The 8,049-nt window shown below is 38.5% G+C and overlaps 1 pseudogene; it reads left to right on the top strand.

Annotated features, from left to right (window-relative positions):
• The first annotated feature begins 5,101 nt into the window (after positions 1 to 5,101).
• LOC132429045 (pre-mRNA-splicing regulator WTAP-like) lies at positions 5,102 to 6,021 on the top strand (annotated as a pseudogene).
• The last annotated feature ends 2,028 nt before the right edge of the window (positions 6,022 to 8,049 follow it).

Raw genomic sequence — 8,049 nt, 5'->3', positions numbered from 1 at the left:
CAGACGAAACTAGTATGGAGCTGATAGAGCAGGAATAAGTTTGCCATGTTCAAGAAACAGGGAGAGGTCGAGCAGAGTGAACAGAGAAGGGAGGATAGTACCAGATAATGTCAAATTGGGGGCCAAATACCACTCTTCAGAATCCAGGTGTTTCTAATCCAAGGCAAGAGTTTGGATTTCATTCTATGTGCTGTAAGAAACCATTGGAAGATCTTAGCTGGGAGAACTATCCTAATCAGATATAGATATACATTAAAAAGAGAAAGAAAGCCTGAAGGAGTGGTTCCTGGGCAGCAAGAAGAGGAAGATGAGAGAAAGTGAGAGAGAGAGAGAGAGAGAGCACGGGGTATCCAACAACCTCTTTTTCTTCTTTTTTTTTTTAACTGGGGTATAGCTGTTTTACAATGTTGTGTTAGTTTCTACTGTACAGTGAAATGAAGTAGAGTTTCCTGTGCTATACAGCAGGTTCTTATTAGTTATCTATTTTATACATAGTGTACAGCCTCTTAGCCTGTCATAATATATCTTTTACAGTGTCAAACTTTTAGCAAATTTTAGACATTTTCTCAAAAATCAAAGCAAAATAACAACAAATAAATCCTGGACATTAGTCCAATTCTAAAACAAGGACAAACAGAGCAAAATTTTACTGAAGGCACTGGGAGGCAGAGAAGCAGGAGTAACTGCTTTTTTTTTTTTTTTTTTTTTTTTTTTTGCGGTACGTGGGCCTCTCACTGTTGTGCTGGACCGGGGCACAAACCCGTGTCCCCTGCATCGGCAGGCGGACTCTCAACCATTGCGCCACCAGGGAAGCCCTAGGAGTAGCTACTTTTTGAAACACAAAATCCAAGCAGCTTTGAAAATCTCCTTTCAACATGCCAACTCTTCCAAAGCTTCTCATCCTCCATGGCTGTCTCACGTGTTCCCTTTCTCTCTGTCTCTGGGCATACCTCTCGATCTTGCCCCTGCTCACAGCACTGCAGAAATGTTTTCTTCCTCTCCCTACCCCTGGACCTCTCCTTAGGGCCTTCTCTCTCTTTCTTACGCAGATCACTTTGGTCCTAACTGAGATCCCAAACTGAGCTTCAACCAAGTTTGAACCCAGGGACACAAAGTTTCTTCTTTGGGATTCCCCTGTTTTAGTAAGTTCAAAGATGGAACTGCTACGGCTTCCCTGGTGGCGCAGTGGTTGAGAGTCCGCCTGCCGATGCAGGGGACGTGGGTTCGTGCCCCGGTCCAGGAAGATCCCACATGCCGCGGAGCGGCTGGGCCCGTGAGCCATGGCCGCTGAGCCTGCACGTCCGGAGCCTGTGCTCCGCAACGGGAGAGGCCACAACAGTGGGAGGCCCACGTACCGCAAAAAAAAAAAAAAAATGGAACTGCTAGATCTGGGCAAGTTGTGATTGACTAGTAATAATAATTTAAAAAAATGGAGGAGGGATCATACATGCATGAACTCAATGTACCCTTATGCTTGGCAGTATTATAAGTTTGCCCCCAGGAGTCCTGTACCCTATATAATTCTCTTCCCCTGAGTGTGGATGGGACTTGTGATTATGATGGGATGTCTCTTTTGTGATTAGGTTACATTATATGGCAAAAGTGAAGGGATTTTGCAGATGTAATTACAGTCATTTGAGTTCATCAAAAGGAGATTATCCTGGGTGGGCCTGACCTAACCAGGTGAACTGTGTAATAGAGAATTTAGTCCTTGTATGAAGGGATAAATTTAGAACAAGAGAGATCGTCCTGTTTGACTTGAAGAGGTGAGCTTCCCTTGAGGTGTGTGGCCCGGATGTTGGGACTGAGCGCAGCCCCAGGCTGACAGCAAGCAAGAAAATGGGGTCCTCAGTCCTACAAACTCAAGCAGCTAAAGTTGCCAACAGCCACATGATCTTGGAAGGGAACTCTGAGCTCCAGAGAGGAATGCAACCCAGCCAAACCTTGTTTGCAGCCTTGTGAGATCCTGGCCCAAGGACTCAGCCTCAATCTCTGCCTGGGCTCCTGACCCATGGAAACTGTGGGATAATAAATGTATGCTGTTTTTAAATTGCTCAATCTGTGGTAATTTGTTGTGCAGCAGTAGAAAACTGATACAATCGTGGATAACATTCCTAGATCCATTTCATTAGCTTATTCTGTTGCTATTTTACTTTCATCTCTATCTTAGCATTTTTTACACTTACTATTATTGGTTTAGTCTATCCACCTGATGGCCTATTACAATCATTTTTTTAACTGGGTTTTCTAAGCATTATCGAACATTCATTCATTTCCCAAAGCCATGTCTTTTCATCCAGATTTTTCTTTACTTTATATCCTTCTTTTAAAATTCTACTTATCCTTCTATGTATAGATTAAAGGCCACTTTCACTATGAAGTCTCATCTGATTACAGTTATGCCCACTTATTCCAAACTCCTTGAACACTTTCTTTGTGCATCTTTATGTTTGCTTTGTCTTATAGTTATTTGATTGTTTCCCATCTTCTTGGATAACAGAAGCCATATTTTTTCACTAGCACCAAACACAGTCAAGCTTCATTATTCGCATATTCCACATTTTCAAATTAATTTGTAACTTCAAAACCAATACTCATAGCACTTTCACAGGCATTCAGGGACATGTACGTATGCAGGACAACAAAAAAATTGCATTGCCTGACGCACATGTTGCCAGCCAAGGTGGAATAAGGCAATCCTTTACTTTCCTGTTTCAGCTCTCATATTGGAAAAAAGTGATTATTTTGCAGGCTATTTAGTGTCACATTTTTTGCATTGTTGTGCTTTTTTTGGTGATTTTGCTGTTTAAAATGGCTCCCAAGCATAGTGCTGAAGTGTTCTTTAGTGCTCCTAAGTGCAAGAAGGCTGTTATGTGCCTTATGGAGAAAATACATGTTGTAGGTAAGTTTCACTCAGGCATTAGTTATAGTGTTGTTAGCCATGAGCTTGATGTTAATAAATCAACAATATACGCTTAATAAGGTCTTTAAACAGAGACACACATAATATAAAGTTACTTATTGATCAGTGGACAAAAATGTGGTGACCAGATGCTCATAGGAACCTATCCTTATGTCTCTCCTAGGAGCAATGATTCTGTATTCACTAATTCAGTGTGGCGGCAACTTCTCAAAACAAAAACACTGCAAATGATGAGAATCGACTGTGCTTACAACATTTTTTTCACTGCTCCCTAAGAATTCCCAAATGTGCCCTGTTTTCTCATATAACTGTTTCACCTATCCATCCATTCATCAATCTGACTATCCATTAAATATTTATTTATTCCTTTCTTTCTGCCAGACACTTCTTGAGACTGAAGATGCAAGGACAAACGAGAGATAATACCCTTGTTTTCAGGAATCTCACAGTTGAGCAGCGAGTAATACAGAATGCTAAATTGTATAGTACAGAAGATACAGCACTTATGGAAGTTCACAAGTGGAAAACCAAACTTAGACTAGGACATCAGGGTCTTCTGGAAAAATAATGAATTAAAAAAATAATTTAGTAAAGAATGGTGGCAGAAGGAAGGGTGGGTAAAAGTTCCTGAAGTGTAAGTGAACTTGGCACAAGTTAAGAATTGAAAGAATTCTGGTATAGCTCGAGAGTGGTAATTCAGAAAGAGAGACTGATATGGGATACTTATTACTTATATTTAAAGAACATGGTATACTTTGTAACATACTTCTCCTCTGCATAGAAAATGCTCATTAGAAGTGATTGTAAAAAATAAAAAAATAAAAAATAAATAATGGCATGAAGAATGAAATGAATTTTATACAACAATATGAGAGGTACAATTTTCAAATATATTTGTTCAAAATCAGTAGCAGTTAGTTTTTAAGGTATATATTTATATGCCATTAGTTAAATGAGATATTCCTATGGTAAATGTAAAACTCTTGAAAGGTTAAAAATCAAAACAAAACAAATAAGCCACCCAAAAACCTGACAAAACATTTATATAGTATTTTATGTAATAGGATAACTCAATTTAAGGAGTGTCTTGCCAATAATCATTAATTTTCCATCACTGAGGTAAATTAATTCACTATCAATATAGCTTTTCAAAGCACATAATCCTCTGGTGGTCTATAAAACATTAATATATATGGACAGGGTTATCGTATCATGAAACAATCATTTTGATTTAAAATTCCATAGTTGATGAGCTTTGATTCCTGCTGCTTCCACCAAAATGATCATAATAGGCCATTTCTTTTTCCCTGGAATTCTCATAAAATAGTTGTGTTTATCCAGTGTTAAGACTGTTGTCTTAAATTTTTTTCAATTTTAATTTTTTCATATGCTAATACAGTTCAGCCAGGTTAAATATCTTTCAAAGTGGATAGATTAGTCTTGTTTCTAAACATGTGGGATATTAACTCTTTGCAGCCATATTTTTTTAAGCCCATGTGTATCAAGAGACCTTCCTGTGACACTCATATCATCTAGCCTATGACCACAGCTCTTTGTGAAATTAAATTACTATTACAATTTTCATCACTGACATTAAAACTGCTATAAACTAAACATGTGTAGTTATTTCACTGAGTATATTGAAGCATGTATCCTACTTGAGAGGATATATGAATATCTATAATGAAGGATATGGATGGAAGGAAAGAAGGAAGGAAGGGAGGGAGTGAGGGAGGGAGGGAGGGAGGGAGGGAGGAAGGGAGAAAGGAAGGTACGAAGTTAGGAAGATACCTTATTCAAAGACTACTACTTCTTGATTTTTCCTGAATCTCCAAGGAAATTTAATTCATGTTTTGTAATTTAAGTAGATATGAAAGAAAGCATACATAATTAAATAAATTATTGAATGTATGTTATATCACACTGCTTTACTTGGCAGAGAATGAGGAAGATTAGCATTTTCTACTGTGTTCCATGGCATAGTAATTTTACAGGGAGTGAATGGATCTTGCTGGAAAAAAGAGGGAAAGCGCCCTTTAAAGGACAGGAATATCATTCACATAAGTGCTGAGCTGGGGAAGAAAGATTGGCCTTTGCAAGCCGTTGACCACAACCTAAAATATGAATGATCCTCCCTCAGTGCCATTTTGTGGCAGCGAGACCTGCAAATAAAGGGCAGAGCCGGGGCTGTGGCGGGAGGAGGAGCGCGGGGGCCGGCGGCAGCGGGGTCGGGCGGCCCGGGCAGCGAGCGGGTAGCGCGGGGTCAGCCTATGTGACTGGGCGGCGCCGGCGCGGCCTCCGTCAGGAGAGGATTCAAGATGACCAACGAGGAACCTCTTCCTAAAAAGGTTCGACTGAGTGAAACAGACTCCAAAGTATGGCACGAGATGAATTAATTCTCAGGTGGAAACAATATGAAGCACATGTGCAAGCTTTGGAGGGCAGGTACGCAGATCCTAACTCTAATGATGTAACTGGCTTAAGGGAATCTGAAGAAAAACGAAAGCAGCAACAGCAAGAGTCTGCACGCAGGGAAAACACTCTTGTAATGCGACTAGCAACCAAGGAGCAAGAGCTGCAAGAGTGTACTTCTCAAATCCAGTACCTCAAGCAAGTCCAGTGCCTAGTGTTGCCCAACTGAGATCAACAATAGTAGACCCAGCGATCAACTTGTTTTTCCTAAAAATGAAAGGTGAACTGGAACAGACTAAAGGCAAACTGGAACAAGCCCCAAATGAACTGAGGGCCTGGAAGTTTACGCCTGATAGGTAAACAAGTCATACTCCCCAGTCAAGACTCCCCTGACAGTCCCACTACAGGAAAGCTGTGGTGGGACAGCCAAGTACTCGTTTCCACACCAAGACTCAGACTTTTTGAGCCAAAAAGCCACATTCTTATACTATCCAGCTTGTAATGGTTAATGTAAAACTTACCAGATGAACCTTGTGTTTCAGCTTTTTTCTCTTCCCCCTCCCCTTGCTTCAGAGGCCTGATGGCGTCGGACTATTCCGAAGAAGGGGCCACCTCCGAAAAATTCCCCTTCTGGGACATGTAGACACTTGAGAAGTGTTTCTGTTTGAAGAAAATAGAGGGAGAAACAGAAGTCTTAAGTCTGTGGCACACTGTGTCTTCAGACAGTTTGAAGGAATGAAAACCTAGAGATTTAAAATCATGAACTGAACATGTAAAATTCCAGTAAATGTAAAGATGGAATATGCATCGCTCTTAACCTTGAGCATAGTGACTTAGAGACACTGTATATCAGTTTTGCCAATAAGACTGGACTTCGTGATTGTTGTTGAACTTCTGGGTCAAACTCAAATGAGGTGAATTTTGCCTTTAAAGGGTTTATTTGCTAAGAACCAACTTAATAGTCATGAGAGAATCAAATAATAGATGTCAGTACAAGTAGTTCATACATTTAACCATTTAGTTTGGGGCTCCATATTACTTGATTGAGCCTTAAATCAATGTGGTTTTACTCAATGGTTTGTTCTTTGAATGGTTGCTAATACTGTAGATAATCTTATTGAGGAATGTACAAATAATGAAGGTGTGGTATCAAACTTCAGGTCTAAACTGTTTGAAGCATTATAAACATTCATTTCACAACTAGATTGTATAAGGATATTAGCTGTGATGAGACTTACTGCTTTATTTTTTTCAGTAGTGCAATTTATTAAATCCCCATTCCATTCAACAGGCAAAAATAATAATAATAATAAAAATAAAATATGAGTGAAAACAATAAGGAAAAAAGAGTTAGTTTCCACCTATTATGACAAGAGTCAAAAAGAATGATACTATTCAGAATTGCATGTGGGGGAAGTGATTTGAAGAAATAATTAGTGAATTACGTAAAAAACAATGGGCCTTAATGTTTACCACTGCATTTTTATAATAATGTATTTTATAATACAGCAAGTTAAGAAATAACCTAACATGAAATACTTGAATGTCAGTTCCATACAGTGTGATATGTTAAAATGGAAAAACATGAAGGTGATAAAAAGATTATGGAAGAATAGGCATTATAGAATACATTATTAAATGTGAAAAAGTATATTACAGTATTAAATATATGACTATTTTAGGAATATATTAATAAGTTGAGAAAGATAAGGATAAAATACTAACAGTATTATTTCTGGATGGATAAATGGCTTACTAATACTAATGACTCTATTCTCACCTCCTCAAATGACTTTTTTTTTTTTTTTTTTTGCTGGGAAGTGTCTGGAATAGAGAGGTGTTCCCTTATTATAGTTAAGGATGAGCTTCCATAGGTTTTTCCAGCAGGAGAGGAAATTTATAAGGACTGCTACAAATTCAACCTTCAAAATCAGCTTCTAAACTATTTGTGGAAGGGTTCACTTAGGCATGCAATTACCCATCGCAGGTCTAATTGTCCATTTGCATGCACAATTTAGAAAGGCACAGTTGAAATTTAGTCCCAGGCTCTCCAACACTAATTTTCTCCCTTGAAATTGACATTTCAAAGAACATCAGGTAGCTAAAACCCCAGATTTGTTGTTTATTTCAACAGGAAGGGAAATTTTTTTTCTTTCCAAGTTGAAGGATTGGTTTAAAAAAATTAAATTAAAAGATGAAAGGGAAAAGACAAGCATACAAAGGAACGTGCCCTCCCTCCACCTACGCTACCAAGAACAGACTCGTTTGCCTTGAAAGGAGTTATAATGTGATCAGTTATCCGATTAGCAAGACTTGTCCTTACTTCTTCATAGAGGGGAAAGCATATCTGACCATCTTATAGTTGTATATCTCCATGTATAAATACCTTTATCTTCCTCTGTAAAAGTGGGGGTAATAATATGCATCTCATTGAATAGTTTTGAGAATTAGAGCTGATAATACATATAAAAAAATTACATAGAAGGCCCTCAATATTAGTCCTCTTCTTGGTTCCCCTGTTTTTATTTCCTTCACCTTCATAGGTAATACTATATAGAATTGATTCATACCAATTTATGGCTGAAAGGATTAACAAGTAGTGAAACAGACCCCTCTACTTTGCCAAGTCAGTTTTGTGGCTCTTAATTTTAAAGATTGGAGACAGATGTATTTATGAATTTGCTAGTGAGGCTCACTGTGCTGTTTAAAATAGT

Source organism: Delphinus delphis, chromosome 8 (genome assembly GCF_949987515.2).
Source record: "Delphinus delphis chromosome 8, mDelDel1.2, whole genome shotgun sequence".
In the NCBI taxonomy this organism is placed as follows: Eukaryota; Metazoa; Chordata; class Mammalia; order Artiodactyla; family Delphinidae; genus Delphinus; species Delphinus delphis.
Note: the sequence above shows the minus strand (reverse complement) of the source record. Positions and strands in the feature narration are given on the sequence as shown.